We start from the raw sequence: 18,294 nt of genomic DNA on the forward strand, positions 1-18,294 counted from the left end.
CACAATATTTTCTCTGCCATTCCCACTAAAAGAAAAAAGAATTATTATAATAACAATAACATTTGTATTACACTTTATAGCTTCACTTTCACATGCATTGTCGTTTAATACTCACAAGATCCATATGAGGTGGGTGTTATTACTCACATTACAGAGAGAAGAAAAGTGAAGTTCAGAGAGGGTATGTAACTTTCAGAAAGTCACACAGTGATTGGTAGATGCAGGACTTGAGCCTTACAAGTAAAGGTGTGTTACGCATGAAAACAGACTAAGAGTGATGTATTATTCTGCGTCTTGACAAATATTAAACATATCTGCCAAGACTCAGCAGAAAGGTGTGGATTCTTCCATCTGATCACCTCATGTTCCAGCCTTGTAGAGTGTAACTGACACGTAGCTCTCACTTTCTGGCCCTGCGGAGAACAGCAGCACCATCCTGAAGGAGGTTTGGGAGATGGGATGAAGCAGGACAGGGAGCAAATCTTTCTCCTTTGTCACTCTTGAACCAGACAAGATATATTCCTCTACTCTTTTTATCCCTTATAGTTTTCTCAGTAATCTTCAAATACAAATAGAATAAAAAACTCTGAGTGGCTTCCTAGTAACCCCAAACCCATACTACAATATTCTTGGCTCCCCCACCCAGGTTCATCTGCCATCACACACTCCATGCATCCTGTCTCATCTGACCCCTGGACCATCCTTTTCAGATGTTAGGTTCCTCTAGCAGCTTTTCCATCTGACTCTGCTTAGCAATTCCCTATTTAGCCTTCCAGCCCTTGCTCTGCGATGATGCCCCATCTCTTTAATGCTTCTTCAGTACATTCCCAGCCACCAGTGGGGCTTCTGCCTTTGGGATTTCTGATAGCTCTTTGTCTTCCTTTCCATTAGTCCCTCTCACTAGTTCATCCACCTAGAGGGTAGGGACACATCTTTATTAATTTCTGTAACCTCCAACAAAACTTGGCATACATTAGTAAATATTTAACTTTAATTGAATTGTCACACTTCCAGAAAAACCCAGGAAGCACCACCCTGATTATAAGAGGCGTAGTAAATCTTTTCATAACATGGGGGATGTAAGGAGACAGGTGCCCATGGTCATTGCTTATAAAATCAAGAAAGAGACCACAAAGGCAAGAATCCCACCTCCGCTCTTACATTTGCTCTTCTCTGTGCAGGAGCAATAATTTTTGGAAACATATTTCTTGCACAGCATCCTATCCTTCCATCCCTACTTGTGCACCAAATTATCCAATTCCTGTGACCAGAAAGCACTTATGTTAGGGTCCCTGTTTGATTGCTGGTATTTGCAATCGGAATATTGATTTCCAAGATGGCTTGTCTAGTCTTTAACTAAATAATATAGGCTGCAGAATAACACTCATATAAATATTCTAAAGCTATTCTATCCTTGTTATGGGCTCTCTGTCTCTCTTTTTTTAACTTTTATTTTAAAAAATTTTTACCTCAGAAAAGTTGCAAAAATTGTATAAAGAATTCCCATAGTTTACGCCCATTAATTTATACTACAGTCTTTTTGGAAAGCATTTTGCATCTAAAAGATGATTTACCATCATACCAGGATATTAGAAGTATTATTTATTATAAAAACAAATTGGGAATGACCTAAATATTCCAAAATAGAGGATTCATTATGTACGTAATTATATCAAAATGAGGAATCTGTACCTATCAAAAATCAAACTCTTTAAGAATATTGAAAGGGAAATTCCCAATGCATTAGTTTGCTAGAGCTGCCATAATGAAATACCACAGATGGAGAGGCTTAAGCAACAGAGATTTCTTTCTCACGGTTCTAGCATTGGCCTGCAGATGTCTGCTTTCTCCCTGTGTCCCCACATGGCCTTATTTCTGTGTGTGTGCGTCCCTGTGTCCCTTCTGTTTCTTATAAAAGACACTAGTCATATTGTATTAGAGCCCCAACCTTATGACCTCATTTAGCCTTAATCACCTCTTTCGAGGTCCCATCTCCAAATCAGTCATGTTGTGGGTTAGGGTTTCAACAGATGAACTTTGGGGGAACACACTTCAGTCCATAACACTCAAGATATTGTAAGTGAAAAAAGTACATCAGAAAACCATGTTTATAGCATGACTTCAATTTTTTAAACATACTCACACACATATGCAGAGAAAAAATAGTGTGGAAGTTTACAAGTCAAAATTTTAAAAGGTGATATTTCTGAATTGCAAGATTATGAATTATATTAATTTACTTCATACTTCATTACATTTTATAATTTTCCATAATAAATTACCTTTACTCTTATAATCAGAAAAAATGTATTATCAGTACCACACAAAACTTTAATAGCCTGCAAGTTCTTTCATATCCGTTCATGTATTTGATCTCTGCAACTCTGCTGTGAGGTAGGAACAGGAACTGTGTTTTTTGACCTATAGATGACAAAATTGAGGCTCGGGAGGGTTAAGCCACATGGCCAAATTCTCAGCCTAATAATCAAAATGGGTCTTCCGAGTATTAATCCAGTGATCTCTCCATTATCCCACAATTCTCCAAAATACCTTCTTTTAATAAATAAAGTCTAACAATACTCTAAGACTATCCCCAAGAATTTATTAAGGGTTCTTACAAAAGCAGAAGAAATGATAATAACAACAGCAGTGGCAGCAACATCAGAGCAAGCGTTTCATCTCATAGGGATCATTGGAGCTGTCTTAGTCTCTGGAAAGATTTGGAATACCAAAAAATATAAATAAATAGTAACCTGGGTTGAAAACTGTCGTTGCTTTTTTCTGCATCCTATTCTTATGATTGTTGTACATTTATGAAAGCAAAGCATAATTAGAGAGACTCCACTGGGTATTTCAACAGATAGTGTTATGTATAAGAATGCGCGCATGCTCAGATCCTCCGGGTCAGACGCCTTGATCTGTGAAGGAGGTGGAGGGAGAATTAGGGAGACTGGGGGCTATGATGAGAACTCCAGAGATCTCAAGTAGACAAGTGTTTTGCCATTCCATGAATGCTAAAAGTGTGACCACAGCTGTGGATGGAGGGGTTCCTGAGTATGAGGTGTCCTTTAGTTGAAAACGTTGTGACTTATTGCTCTAGGTCAATAATATTAAAAAATCTCATTTAGAATATGTTCTTTCCCACTTAAGTCTCCATTCCTATGATAAAATCAACGATCACATAATCACCATGCAAACTGATATTTTCCGAGGTGAATTCTATGTTATATTTCTGAGTGGGTTGGACTTAACCAAGCCATTGAACAACTTCAGCCTGCAGGATGTACTGTAAGTGTGCTGGACATCACTCTGGGAAGAGGGCATGGCGGAGAATAAAGATCTCTGTTGAAACATGGCAGAGAACCTCCTCTTCAATTCAAGAAGTGATATTTTTCTAGCACCTACCATGCAACCAGGATTATATGTGGAGAAAACCTTGCTCACATGTGGCCCATGGACAGAGCTTTGGCTCTAGACATCACTACCTATTTTAGTGTTCAGTGCCTTCTCGCTCTGTGACAATTAAACTTCCCTCATACATTGTAGATCTCTGTGGATTTGTGGAATGACAGACAACTGGAGTAAAAGGATTGACCAAATGTATTTCAAGACTTTCGAAAAGGTTCCATCATCACTTGATGGCGATTGTCTTGAGAAAAGCAGCTGGGCACTTCCTTCCAAGGAAGCTCCTGAACAGCTGTCAGGACTAATCCGGGTGAGAGATGAGAGAGCGACCCAGGGGTTAAAAGCTCCAGCATCTGCTGCAAATCCCCAGAGTTCTCTAATCTGTCCAGCGGCCCAGGCTGTCTGCAAAGGAAGTGTTGTTTTATAGTGACCCTTTAACAAAGGGGAAACAGCAACTTTTAGAAAATGCAGGAAGTTGTTGTCCTGGGATCATGCTGCCTGGGTAAATCCTACAGAGATTTTTATTTTAACTTCGAAAGCACAGATAAACATCTGGAAAGTCCACATAGACTGTGCACAGGAGGCATTGCATTGCAATGTGCAGTATTGCCTGGGTTCCTAAAGGGACACGACACACACACACACACACACACACACACAAGGATACCACAAACCTCAAGTCCTGCACATTGGCCAGCTGCCTCCAACCAAAATTCTGTTTGAGCGAACTGGTGTCTCAGCAGTACTTGTGGAAATTTGCGTGTCTTTCTCTGGTCGATAGTGCTCTCATCTGTGAAACATAACAAACAGCCAAAAATAAAAGTGATTTGGACTAGATGGTAAATCCCAGACATACCATCATTTTCCATTCATGTACCCATAACAGACATAGTTCATTGGTCGCAGCATTTTCCCAGCCCTGTTGTAGTCTCTGAATTCTCAACAGCAATGGGTCTGAATTAGAATATGAGATGAATCCCATTTCATCTGCTTGCAGTTTCGTGATGCCTATGGACCTTTTCATCAGCAGTCTCAGCAGGCTTGGTGGCTTTGACTCGTGGTGGCACCTCTGGCACAGCCTAGTATAATTGCCTTTAACAGGACATAGTGAAAACAGAAGCACCAAGGTAGTTTTTGGAGGGATCCTTGGGTTTCAGAGATGGGCACATGTCTCTCCAGGGAAGAAGAACGCACATCAGAACCAGAACCTGAGAAGAAGAGCGGAAATGGGGTGTTTATTAGTATATGTCCCAGTGAGACCCTACTCCAACCCCCTTTTAAAATCTAAGCTGGTGTATTCTGACAAAAAGATCACAATTATATGACTATTTGTATTATCACTAACATAGGAATCACAGAACAAAATTCTTACATTGAATTTTGAGAGCTGGAGAAGACCATAGAGATAGTCTAGTCCATTGGTTCCCAAATGCATCTGTCTGCACCAGATCCAGGCTGGTGTCATAAGGTCACTTGAGAGTTTGTTAATGATATGATTCCTGAGCCCACTTCCCCAAAATGCTGATCCAGAAGGTTTGGTATGGTTTTAATAAGTTCCCTAAGTGATTGCAATGAGTACCCAGGTTTGAAAATCAATGATCTATCCAACATTATCATTTTTAAGATGAGACAACTGAAGTAAAATTAGAAGAAATGATTTGTCCAATTTCACCCAGCAACTTGTTTGCAAATAGAATCTAAGTTTTCTGACTGCCAGTCCTATACCAAGGGGTAGGCTAATTCTTTTGGAGTTTCTTGAAAAAAATCATCAGTCATGTCGGCGTACCCTGTATTTCAATAATACTTATATGGAACAGGCTGCCATGGAAAGTAGTGAGTGAGGTCTTCGCCCATGGAGGTGTTTCAGTTTATAGCTGAATGCTATCAAAAAGGACACTTGTTGGTGAATACATCAGATGAGTAGTCCGACTTTACCTTCTAGTTTTATGTGAGTCTATTCTTGGCCAACTCATTTGTTGGAAAATAATGAGAAATTGAGGCTTTATGTCCTTTAACACCAAAGTTTAATCTCTGGTTAAGTTCTGAAAGGGAAGCTAGGACAAGATAGGTGAGCTTTGGCAAAGATTTTTACCTCTAGACGACTGCCTTTTGTTGTTGGCAGTTGTCTAGACAACTCTACCTCTAGAAACTCTTTAGTCTAATTACCAGCCCCCGTGTTTCAGCGTTACTGCATCAGCTCTGTAATTGAGCTCTATCCCGCTGACATATCCCCACAGCATAGCCCACTCAGCTGCCACCAAGATCTTCCTATTGCACTGATTCCACCATGTGGTGCTACTAGAAAACCTCCATTGACTCCCCATGGGCAAAGCTCTAACAGTCTCTTTGACAGTCAAAACGATTTTATAATGTGACTCTTACCCTCCATTTCCAAATTTTTCTCCTCCTATGCTGAGCATGAAGCCTGTTTGAGTCTAAATAGGTTTCTCCACTGTTTCCACTTTCATTCACATTGCAACATATTTTTAAATTGCCTATTCAAATTCTACCTACCCTAAAACATCCAGCTCACATCCCTTATTCATTAGGAAATACTTATTGTGCCCCAACTATGTGCTAGGCACTGGAGACTCTGAGGTGAATAACTCAGATATGATCTGTACTTTACAATCTGGTGGAAAAGCCCGACATTAAATAACTAATTTCCAATGACATGAAGAGTATTCCATAAAGAAGAGTAGGTTTCATGGAAACGTTAAGACATGACTTAACCCATGAGCCCCTACCTCAGGGCAACTGTGACCCCATCATCTTCTGAAATCTTTGTTACCTTCGTTGTCTACATATTTTTATATAGAGATACAGACTTACGTGCTATTAGCTATTCCCTTTGTGTTTGTTTTGTTTCTCCAGTTAGATTAAAACCTCTTGTATGACAGCAGCATATCTCAAATGCTTTTTGTAACATAAAGTACTAATGTAGTCTAAATCATGAGACGCACAAAAGCGCTTAGTAAAGACAGAATTTCATTATGTTTTCCAACTTTAAGCTGTTTTCACTCCCATTGTTTTATTTGATCCAATAATCCTGTGAATTAAGTATTGTGATCCCTGATTCAAAGCAAGAAAACTGAAGCTCAGAGAATTTGAGTGACTTGTCTAAGGCCTTCATTAGAGTTGTATTTGCATTACTAATTTATGGAGTTCGAACAAAAACCTAGGACCTTTCGTTCTTATTTGAAACCTTTTCCAGTGTAACATGATACCAAGTGAATGAATACATGAGTGACCCTCTTATCGTTTCTTACCAAACCTTCTTCTTCTTTCCTCTCCTTTTTCTCTGCTTCCATGCGCATCCGTCTGCTTCATATTCTTTCTTTGCCTCTTACCATGCCCCAGCATGTCCCTGACCACCCATCTCATTTCTAGGCTGTGATCAGTTTTTTGAGAGGTTCAGGGGCAAAGAGACTGTTGGCCCCATCCTACTGGCATGCTGTATTCAGTTGTCTTAGGGCAGCTTCCGCAGAAGGAGACCCTGAGACCAGGACTGTGCGTGACCAAGTTATTAAGAAAGTGCTCCCAGGAGAATCCAGTAAGGTAGTAAGGGAAATAAGATGTGGAAGCGAAGAAGTCAAACAATTTCCTGTAAAGATCCAACTCCAGCCCAAGTCCATTGGCACACTGCAGTAGAAAACTCACGTCAGATTGTCCTCTCTGGAGGCAAGGGAGCTGGGCTTTCATACTTCTTGACCAGTCCATCATTGGCCGGGGCTTCCCCAGGGGAGTATAAATTCCAGATATTCAGCTTCTAAAAAGAATCACAAATGTAAGCCTTTGGAAGAAAACCAATGGAATTGGGAGAAGAGTGTGCTGAAAGAGTAAAAGAGTGGCTGAGAATCTGGCCAGAGCACCGAGTGTCTGCTATGGCAGGTCTGGATCTATAACATAAGGGATTTTTACATTTTAGGGCGTCACAAATCTGTTTCTGAGTCTGATGTATGCATTAGACTCTTGCTTCAGGAAAATGCAAATGCTTACGGGGGCCGGCATTCACAGGTCCCCAAACTCGATGAGGCCTGCGTTACAGCAATTCTAGTGTATCTGAGAGGCTTCAGTGAGACTGTTCTGCCTAAAGACTAACTTCCTGGGCCTCCATTCCTACGATTCTGCTCTCCAAGGAAATGCCATACGCTGAGCTGCATGGCCTCACATTACTTCATTACTCTCGTAGTTACACAGCAGAAGGAGAAGGTGTTTTTCCAGCCTGCCTGGTCTAAAGATGAAGCAGCACTGGCATGTGACCTCAGGAAAACCTCAGTCCTATTAGCTAGAATGACCTGAAAATAATGAATAATAACCTCCTTTAGCTGACAAGCATCCCTTGGGAAAGAAGGTACACAGATCCGAGATCCGGAAAATATGGACAGGAGGCCTCCTTGGAAAGCAGGATGGAAACGCAGAAAATCAAAACCAAGCCTGTGGGGTCCACTGGCACATCTGTGACAGCTTTTCACCAGCCTCCTCTTTGCGGCTCACTCACGGACTCCCTGGATGCCACATCTATTTAATTAACAAAAGAGGCAACTTCTCCTTCCTTGTGGAGAAGTCCATGGAGCCTTGTCTTGACAGGTCAGGCACAAATGACAGATGGGGCTGAAGTCCTCCTCCCCCTCCCCCACACCGTCAGAATTCCGCTCTTGCCCTCCCTCTGGACCTTGGAGGACATAGCTTTACAATGAGGCTGCTGCACACAGGAACTGTTGGGCTCCACCTGATCGGAATGTTGATGGCAATTAAGGAAAAGACCCTACCTTGTCATTTGTATTTGAAGCTCTGGAATTACTTGTATCTAAATTGATTTTTATCTTTTATTGTTTGAAGATTTTATAAGCTTATATTGTTTCCACTATCATAAAAAACTATTGATATTAAAAATAAAAATAATATAATATAGAATGCCGAATGTAGTTCCATTTATGGAGAAATATGTGTAAGTATGGTTATATAGGCATTAAAAATCTCAAAGTATTCCTACAGTCTGGTAAAAGTGGTTACCCCTTGAGGGGTGAGATTATATATGGATTTTTACACTCTCCGTACAGTTTAGATTTTTAACAACAATGAGAAAAAGTACAATGATATTTTCATTAGAAAAAGAATTTATGATTAAATCAATTTCACAATGAATTATATCTTTATTCTTTTGGCTTAAACAACCAGTTTCATCATGCCTTGGCCTATTTTAAGTCTTTCCATATGTAACCATTATAGTAATTATAGAGTGCATATAATAATTTTTATTTGACTTTTCCACTTAATATTGTTTCATTTGCACTTTCCTAAGAACATAGACTGCATATTTTTATTAATGGATGCTTAATTGTCCACTGATTCAATGTCTATTTTTATGGCATCGTTCCCTCTGGAAATTATACAGTAACTTTTTGCCAATAAAATGTAAAAGGGTGGCTGATGGGAGAGAAAGTGTCAAATCTCTAGCAGGGCCCCAGAATCATTATCACCAGAAAAAGAGGTGCTGGATCATTTGGAAAACTGCCCTTAGCTTGTTTCAAGCACATCTTTCCTGATTTCCAGTAGGTATTTACTGGATACCCGCTATGCACCAGTGTTGTGATTGGTACTGCATTTATATTTCTTGAATTGTAGCTTCATGGGAATTCCCCCTAGAAATCTAACAGGTGGAGGACTTCTGAGTTCACGCAGCCTATCAACCAGCCCAAAAAGTAACTTGAGTTCAAAGACCAGCCCAGAATCCTTTTTACCATGTAAACCATTAAGTGAAAGGAAAGGCAAGAATACAGTTTTCCAAATGGTGGGGACAACAAGACGGACCTCAAACCTTACCCTCACGTGGCTATGGACAGGTTCTTCCCAGAGCCAGGCCTTTCTTTGGGCTCATAGAAGAGTTTCCATCTTCCCTCAGCTCTACATATCCCACCAACCCTCCCTCTGCAACAGTTGCTCAGGAATCTATTACAGATCTCTCTTCCCACCCCTGGACTGCTTCTTTCTTTGGCTACCGATCCAATCAGAATCCGAATATGGAGCCACAGAATGTGGCCTGTGTTAGTCTAATAGGCCATTTCCTTCAAGCTATAGGTAAGGAAATAGGGTGAAAGAGAGAATACAATTTGCTCAAAGACACACAGCATCTGCCAGCCCTGTGTATGATGGAGGCTGGGGGAACCTCCTGAAATATGTAGCTGTGTGGGTTAACCACGTTTGCTGGTTAGCATGTGTCTTCACTTTTACATTTCTCTCTCAGGCTATACCTGGCCTGTATTCACAAAGACTCTCTCATCTCTCCAGATGGAAGTTAATTCTCTACCAAACAAACCCCATCTGTACTTCTTTCATGATACTTACCATTTTTATGCTGAGTTATGATTACTTTTGCATCTATGTAATCTCTATCTCTAGATCCCAGGTTCCTTGAGGAAAGGATCCATGTCTTATTAGTGCATTCCCTGGAGAGCCTAATAAGATAACTTACTTAGTTAACGTTGATTGAAGGAAAGTATATAGCTTTTCTTCTTGAAAGACTCAGAAAAATTTTTTATGGACTAAAATAATACAAAGGCTTAGGAAATTGGTCTATTATATTACATTAGTTAAGGCTTTGGAGTCTTGAAGATTCGTATTTGGGGTGAGAGTTCCATATTTATTTGCCATTTTACCTTAGGTGAGCTATTTGTCTCTACTCTTTGATGACCTAACCTGAACATTGGAGGAAGTAACATCTACTTCATAGGGGTTCTAAGTGTTTTGGATCAAGTAATATATGTAAAATAAGTAACATAGTTGTTTGCCTATGATACGTACTTATTAAATTATGCTTATTATTACTAATTACTATTAGGGAGTGGCGGTTTGCTGGCAAAGAGCGTTAGGCTCAAATGTTTAAAAGAGAGAAACAAAGAAAAGAAAGCAAGTGGCTCCTATTCTAATGTACCTGTTATGACTGGTCCTGGCCAACCTCTTTGATTCCCTTCATATTCTAGAAACTAACACCTTAATGTTGACCATAGATACTAAAATAGTGGTAGGACCAAGAACTAGATTGGCTGTTTGACCGGAGGAACACATATCTTTCCTCTCCTCTACTCCTCGTTCCACCACCTAAAATGAGTGGACCCTGATATGTGTTACAATGGACAGAGATGAAATGGTCCCTCATAGGTTGGTCCAACATACTGGAAAACCCTTATAAGAAGTTGAGTTGGACAGTAGAATCTTTTCTTTTCTTCTCTCTCTCTTTTTTAAAGTGTTAGGAAACAGACTGTCTGCTTAATGATAAATGAGAATGCCCCTCCTCACTCCAATGTGAGAGAAGCTTACATTTAATCCTAAAAATACAGGTAAAATTACCAAAGTGAAAATGTATTCCCTGGAGGAATAGAGATAAGAATGGTGATGCTTACTGAAGTGCTGTTGCTTGTGGATTTGTGAGGCTGATGGAATACTGATGTTTACATTAAGAACAGCTTGCAATTGTATTAGAAACAAATGCTTACTGTGGCATTACTGAAATGAAGACATATGCAATAAAAATATCCTGCATAGGAACATACAGATGCATAACAATTACTATCATTGTGAGAATTTAACTGCATCATTATGAAATTCCAAGTCTCAATAGACAGTGAGAGCAGGAAACATTGTCATTATTTAAATTGCAATAAACAATAACATTAGATATTAGAACATGAGAGTAAAAAGATTCCAATTTAGCTAGCATAAATGCTACAAAATTTTCCATTCTATACATTTTTTCCAAAACAATACTGACATTTATATACAAAATTTAAAATCATCCTAGTAAATTATGACGGAGGAAAAGAAATGCCAGAAACCCAGGATCCTCAAATCCTGTCCTCCCACAGCCCTCTCCCTGATCTTTTCTACTCTCTCTGAAGAGGTTCCCAGGCGTCTTCAGGAAGAGGACAAAGGCACTGCTTTCATTACCAGGAATGTTTCATTCTTTGTGATTTTGTTTATCCAGTCTTGAAGTAGATCGAAGCTGTGTCTTTTCATCTTAGCATCAGCAAGCTATTTATGGGTGTCAGTGCGTGCATAGCATTCTATAAACATCTTTAAAATAAGGTAAATATAATATATAATATTTTAAAAAGTTAATAATTATTGTTTCATATCACTATAATGGACAATACAGTTTTCCATCTTTCAGCAAAGTATCAGTATATGGATACCCGGCTCTGTGATGAATATACTTTGATCTGCCAGTCATGTCTCACATGTACTTGGTTTAGTTTCTTAACTTTTTACAAAGTGAAAACAGAAAATCCTAATTTACAATTATAGGTCATCAGAAATGGAAGCAAGTGTTTGGTGACTCTGTCAGATCATTATGGCTATTATGATCAGTGAAAAGTCCAGCAAGATGGGGCATATTTCATTGAAGGTCACCATCAACATTCTGTCACCTGCTAACTTGGGATGCCATGTTCAAACCTAGAAATTGGACATTTTAACGTGGAGATGGCAGGAAGTAGATTAATAATCCACCCTTCAGTTGTCGTAATTCTTAATGTATTTATAGTTTTCTGCTGCGGCATTTGGATGTATTTTTAAAGATGTTCAATTATTTATTATCAATTTGTTTTTCTGCTGGGAGGGAAAAATCATCAAGTTCTGGGAAAGATTCAAATTCCTGATGACAAAGCTGACTTCACCGTATTTCAGTCTTTTAAATAAATGTGATATATTTCCCTAACCATTAAAAATCATATTTTATCTCTAGGATGATAGATTCAAGGTATTCAACTATTGACTATGATGTTGAAATATTCCATTTGAGTAAGTCGCTTAAAATTGTAGAGATGGTCTTTGCTGATTTTAACAGTGCCATGAAAAAATGTTTCATTTCTTATCTCACTCAAGCACTCATCATAAGCACCTTTTTCCTTGACCATTGGCTAAACTTAAACTTAGAGTCTTGTACTTGTTGCCTATTTCTTTGAACAGCAGGCTGAAAAGACATTTACTCAAGGTCTACAATTGAATCAGAGTTGTAAGTTTCACTATTTCTTTCAACAACGACTCAAGATCAAGCGGTACACGGTTGACTGCCATCTGTTCTCTATGAATAAACTAGTGTGTGAACTGTCATCCAGGAGCAGTCTCTTTTATCCTCATGGTAAAGCTTTTCCTTGCTGCCCACGTAGATGGTGGACCTTCTGTTCTGACCCCGATGACCCATTTTCAGTCTAGCTCATGGCTCACAAAAACAGTGTTATGTAACTGAGAAATCTCTCTTCTGTAGCGCGTGTTTTTAGGGATAAGCAGAAAAAGACGTCATTGGGTACATTTGCCAAAAGCTGATCTACACTCTGCTCAAAAAATGCTTTCATCTTATTGTAAATTGCGGCACCTCCTAGCATGCCACGGGATGCTGACTGCTTGATCACGTCATATGTCATTGACAATAGGTAACATCTAAAAGGTGCCATTTGATAGGTTTGCCAAGAACTCATTCTGCTTTCTCTCTAAATAAAATGTTGTTAATTACTTTGTCTTTGGTTTCACATACGTCTTGGAAATAAAGGACTTACATCTATTTTTTCTGTATGCAATGAATATTATTTATTTTGATACCTGAGTAGTTTAGATGGATGAGTAATATTGTCTTGTATCTAACTTTAAAAACAAAATTATCAACTTGTTATTCCAAAACATGGTTTTGTGCTCATTCTAGAGAATGTGATTGTTTACCAAGAGGCTGCTCTTCCATTTTAGAATAATGTGAAAATCTATGGCTACGTGCTGCTAAATGACAGTTTCATAGACAACAAAACTGGGCACAGAGAGCAAATGGGTCACTAGTCCAGTAACATCTGATTTTCAAATATTCATTCTTTACTTACTATGTGGATTTTCCTTTTCCAGATGCTTGTGTAACATCATCTCACCTTGAGATTCATCAGAGTTATGTTCATATTACCTCTTAAATGACTACTTTCACGCTTTAATGACCACTTTTGAGCCATTTTCAGAGAATGTAATGCAACATAGTAGAAATAATTAAAACTGTTAATTTTATCAAAATAAACAATAACATGCAAACAATGGGAGAATATATATCTTTTAAACAAACTGTGCACTGTTAATTAAGATGAACAACCAACTGCACCATTAGCGTATATTGTGTAGAGTTTAAGAATGTAATTTGAAGGATGTAACATGATTTCTAAGAAAAATAATAATTTCTAATTTACGAAAAGTATATTGGCTCATCACTTTTCCTTTGAAACTGCCAGCTTGATAGAGCTAAATAACTAAAGGCCACTAGTTGTCCAAGGACCATATTTTGTGCTGCTTTAAGTCCACCCTGCTTAACATTCGTCCATGAGGAAAGTGAGAAAGGCAAGCCAAGGAAAGAAATTTCTCTCTAAGTTCCAGGGCAGGGCCAGCCAGAGGTGAAACAGGGGCTGGGCCCTGGGCACAGTCAGTCTTCCCTTTCCAAGTTGCGAGGGGTATTTGATCACAAACATTGTTTAGAATTGCTGGTGCATGGTAATAAACATATTTTTAGTTGTTCTTGTTATTGCTTTTGAATTCTCCACAGATGATTCACTCCATTATTATCTGTACCTGGAGCAAACCACTTAGCTGGCCTAATAGAAACACCCCAGGCTGAGTAAGACTGGGAGAGCACTCAAATGGGAGCAGTCCTAGGCCTGGCTTACCTTAGTAGACTTGTCAATGAAGAGAGAGACTACCAAGGGGAAAATACACACACATGCACACACACACACACATTTACACTTACCGAGAGAGATGGATGACCTTGATCTTGACCCCTTCATTTCTGCACTATTTCTCTTTTTTCTTGAGATAGGGTGGGGCATCAGGGACTGAGGAGAAGAAGGGGAGCAGAGAAGAGCCTGGAGATTTTCTGAAAGACAGTAGGAGGAAGTCCTGTATAGTCTGAGTTCAACACAGTTTCCAAACAAAGTGTAAGGCCTGATTCATTTTTCACATGATTTCAGAGATGCGATGCCAACTTCGCTAAAGTTTACATTGGTGGGAATGTGCTTAGTCAACAGAGAATATCAAATCCTAAGCTTAGATGAAATGTGGAAGTCAGAATGCCTGTGTTGAAATGCGGGAGTGAGGCAGTGCATCTAGGAAAGTGGCCATTTTAAACATGGGTTCCCAGAGTCCCAGATACACATCTGTCTTATCATGTTATCTCTTATGCCTAACACAATGGATATGACCAGTACAATGAGTGGACTGCTCACAATGCGCTAGAAACCCAACTCAAAAAATTTCCACTTTTCGAAAGCCTTTTACATCCAGCTACATCCACATTAGGTTTTCCTGAAGTGAGGTACACTCACACATTCAGAGCATTGGGCTTCAGCGGTAAATAAGTGAAGCTAAAGTAACCTGCACTTTTTAAATTTTCTTGGGGAAAACTAATGACCCGGGAAATTGCTCCATGATTAATGGGAAGGTATGCTCCCTTCCCTGTGGAACCGCTCCAACCCTGTGGTGAGCAGACATTCAATCAGAGCTTTTGAACACCAAGTATGATCTCCCACCAGTACTCTGTTTTTTGTTAAGGAAACTCAACTAATTCAATAAATATTCACTGAGTGCTTATTATGAGCCAGACCCTCAGGCAAGAACTAGAATTATGAAAATGTATTTCATAGTGTCTGTGACAGACGTATATAATTAACTATATTCAAAGGCAAAAATCTACCAGGGCGACAAGAAAGGGATAAACAAGAGCTGCTAGACTGAGGGCCCTGTGAGAGCGGTTGCATCATTTTCTAGCTTGAGCAATTGACCTGACCTCTCTGCAAGCACCTTTATAAACACGCAGGTAAGTTTAATGACCTTTGTGAGGCTTGAGTGAGATGATAATGCTTGGAAGTTACAGGTTCTTCAGGAATTGCCATCCCTCCCTCCTCCTCTCTCCCTTCCCTCCCACACTATAAACATGTCGTGGGCAGGGGCTGAGTGTTGCTTCTCACTCTGTTCTGTATAGTATCTATTCTAGAGCTTTGCCTTAATTATGCTCAATAAATATGGACTTGGACAGAATAGTTCACAGACTGCACTTAGGAAAGACCAAAACTGACAGACACAAAAAAAGAGCAAGCAAGACAGGGAAGAGTTGATCTAAGTATTGTTGGTGAAAGACAAGTCATCAGGTCCATAGGCCTGATGGCGGCACTTAAGCAGAAAGAAAAAGATGGATTCAGCAAAAGTACAAGACGACTGTAAGTTATCAACGTGAGATAATATTGTCCACTTTTCCCCCATCTGTATTTGGCCAGCTGGTACTCCTGAGAACACGTGACTGATGTGTAATCAGAAATGACATTTTGCGGCAGCTCTGCAATTTGAAGCATACATTCTACACATTTATCAATGACTCCCTCCCTCTCTAAATCCCTATCTCCGTCGCTTGACGACCACATGAGTCTCAGTCATTTAAAGTGAGATTTCCTAATGTCACCAGATTATCCAAATAAGAGAATCTGCAAAAGTTGAAAGGGGAAATTTTTAGTCCAACAGTTATCTTTATTGCTATTTTTGTTGTTTTTATCTACATCAAACAGTAAATCTGGCTGATTTTATCTCCAGAGTAAACTCATTATAGCACAAGCATTTAATAGACCAATTTTTTCAGTGTTGTGTAGACTTAGTCTGAGAGGATATTATCTGTCTTCTTAGCAAATATTACAATCACTGCTAAACCCACGCCAGCATGTGTTACCCACACCAAACCTTATGAAAAACAAGTCAAAGCAACTCCACGCAAAAAGGTAGACTATAGATAACCTCTTTTTCATTAGACTAGCATTCTAAATTTTTTGAGGCCAACATTTAACTCTTTCCAGTTGCATTTTTACAAAGCTATATAAGCTGATAAAAAAAATTCTTACTGAAAAACCAGGGCCTGAAATCTACCCCTTTTTGGGCAGCAATCAGCATCCATTTGGTCTGCAATCCCGTCCAAAACCTGGATAGGCTTTCTAATACCCACTAGGTCACCAGGTTAGAGTACTAGAGTAACACCCTCACTTCCTCACACCACACACCTTTACCCCAGTTCCGACCTTGACACTGCTCAGTTCCACCCGCCATCCATTTAGTACTCTCCTTGCCCAGCTGCCTTGAATTATTTATGTATTTGTATTTCTGACCAGAATGTAAGTTCTTCGGAGGGCAGAGACCACATCTCATTCATCTTTATATTCCCTAATTGCCCTTTGCACAGAGATTTCGAAATATGATAAGCACTTGCTAAATAAATATTCAGTAAAGTAGACCAAGTCATTTACTGTTAGCGAGCACCAGATTCCCAAAGATACAGCAGAGTGTTCGTTGTCAACTGTTTTGCCACTGAAACATTAACCCTAATTCAAGTTGGTGTTATAGTTTGAAAAACATACAGAATAAAAATTACTCTGAGATTACACATGTATTGGATTAACCTCCATATATCTAGTATTGTTGAATGGAGCTTTTCCTGGTCTGTTGCACATATGTTCAAGTTGGGTTAAAGGAAGAGGTTCTTAGAAAGACTTTGGTATATGCAATCTGTATGAACAAGATAACATTAAACTGCTATAAGCAAATTTCATTTAGTAGGAGTAAATCCCTAATTAGCTTCAGACTGAAACATGTTAAACAAATTATAATATTTGTATTGTCAAATAATACCATAGTAAAGACAATTACCCATGTTAGCCAGATAAAAGTACAGCACATATTCTTCAACTTCAGGCATTCAAGGTATGAGAGCTAAATGCCCCTTAGCATTGAACTAGTACAGGAATCAGAAGTTCAAATGCTTACAGAGGCCAGGCCAGAAAGTTAAATGCTTCTAACAAGGCCTGTTGGGGGAATACGATAGAGGGTCTCCCTCTCTAAAGGGAGCAGCTGTTGGCAGCACCAGGCTACGGTTGCCACATGGAGATAAAGGCCTGTTATCATAGAAGAAGAGAAGCTGTAAGTCTAGACATTTGTGGGGAACATTTTGAGTTTTAAATGGCTTTAAATTCTCTTTTTTTTTTTTTTTAGTAAAAACCAAGTGCAGGTCAAAGAAAATCTATTTGTAGGTCAGATTTAATTCTATAGGTCATCAATTCCTCAATAAACCACATGATATTTAAGGTACCTTCTGACCCTGAGATTTTGATCCTATGACCTAGTACATAAGTGAATTAGCAAGAATTCCTCCATATTTCTGCCAGATGTTGCCTGTCTTACTAAAATTATCAAGCCATTATATAAACAATACATTGTAAGCTTTTATTTAAAAAAAAAAACGATATTCCCAGAGAACGACTGATGGGCTTAACCACATAAAAACCTCGCAAGTACCAAATTTCAAGCACCTCTACAGAGTCATTCAGATTTTTATCTCAACTTTTTTTGTCTTTTCTGGGCTAGATCTGTTCATTGTGAAGGTTAAACAATATTAACATGTTGTTTTTGAAAAGAAGAATAAAAACCTGAAATGGTATCTCTTGTGTTATTCAGGTCTCACATTTTCTTTGGGTCTTTGTCAGAGTTGTCACAACTGTAGGTGTGCACCTGGAGAAGTCTGCGGCTTTGACACAAGAATCATTAATTTGTTGGGACTCAGACGTATTCGCCTCTCCACACTTGTATTGACAACGCTGTATCTAAAGCAGATGTCGAGGAGCAATTAATGTCCTTAAATGCCATTTTATTCCCACACCACACCAACGTCTTACCACTCTGATTACTGTTAATTGTTAGATGTATATATAAAGTAGTAGCAAGTATTTTCTCTGATGTCTTGGGAAGTTCAAATGCCAGAGTCCAGAAAAGAAACTCTGAGACTAGAGCTAATAGTGCAAATTAGTTTGAGTATTATGAATAATTTGAAGAGTCAAG

The 18,294-nt window shown here is 39.1% G+C and overlaps 1 long non-coding RNA gene across 1 annotated transcript; it reads right to left on the reverse strand.

Moving 5' to 3' along the window:
• Positions 1–2,582: 2,582 nt before the first annotated feature.
• Positions 2,583–8,069, reverse strand: LOC139076945 (uncharacterized). Its single transcript, XR_011529036.1, has 5 exons — positions 7,725–8,069; positions 7,066–7,174; positions 4,422–4,613; positions 4,080–4,195; positions 2,583–2,710 (listed from the first exon to the last, which is right to left on the reverse strand). It is a non-coding gene; the product is annotated as an uncharacterized lncRNA (long non-coding RNA).
• Positions 8,070–18,294: the final 10,225 nt, after the last annotated feature.

The sequence above is a fragment of the Equus przewalskii genome, chromosome 18 (assembly GCF_037783145.1).
Source record: "Equus przewalskii isolate Varuska chromosome 18, EquPr2, whole genome shotgun sequence".
NCBI lineage: Eukaryota > Metazoa > Chordata > Mammalia > Perissodactyla > Equidae > Equus > Equus przewalskii.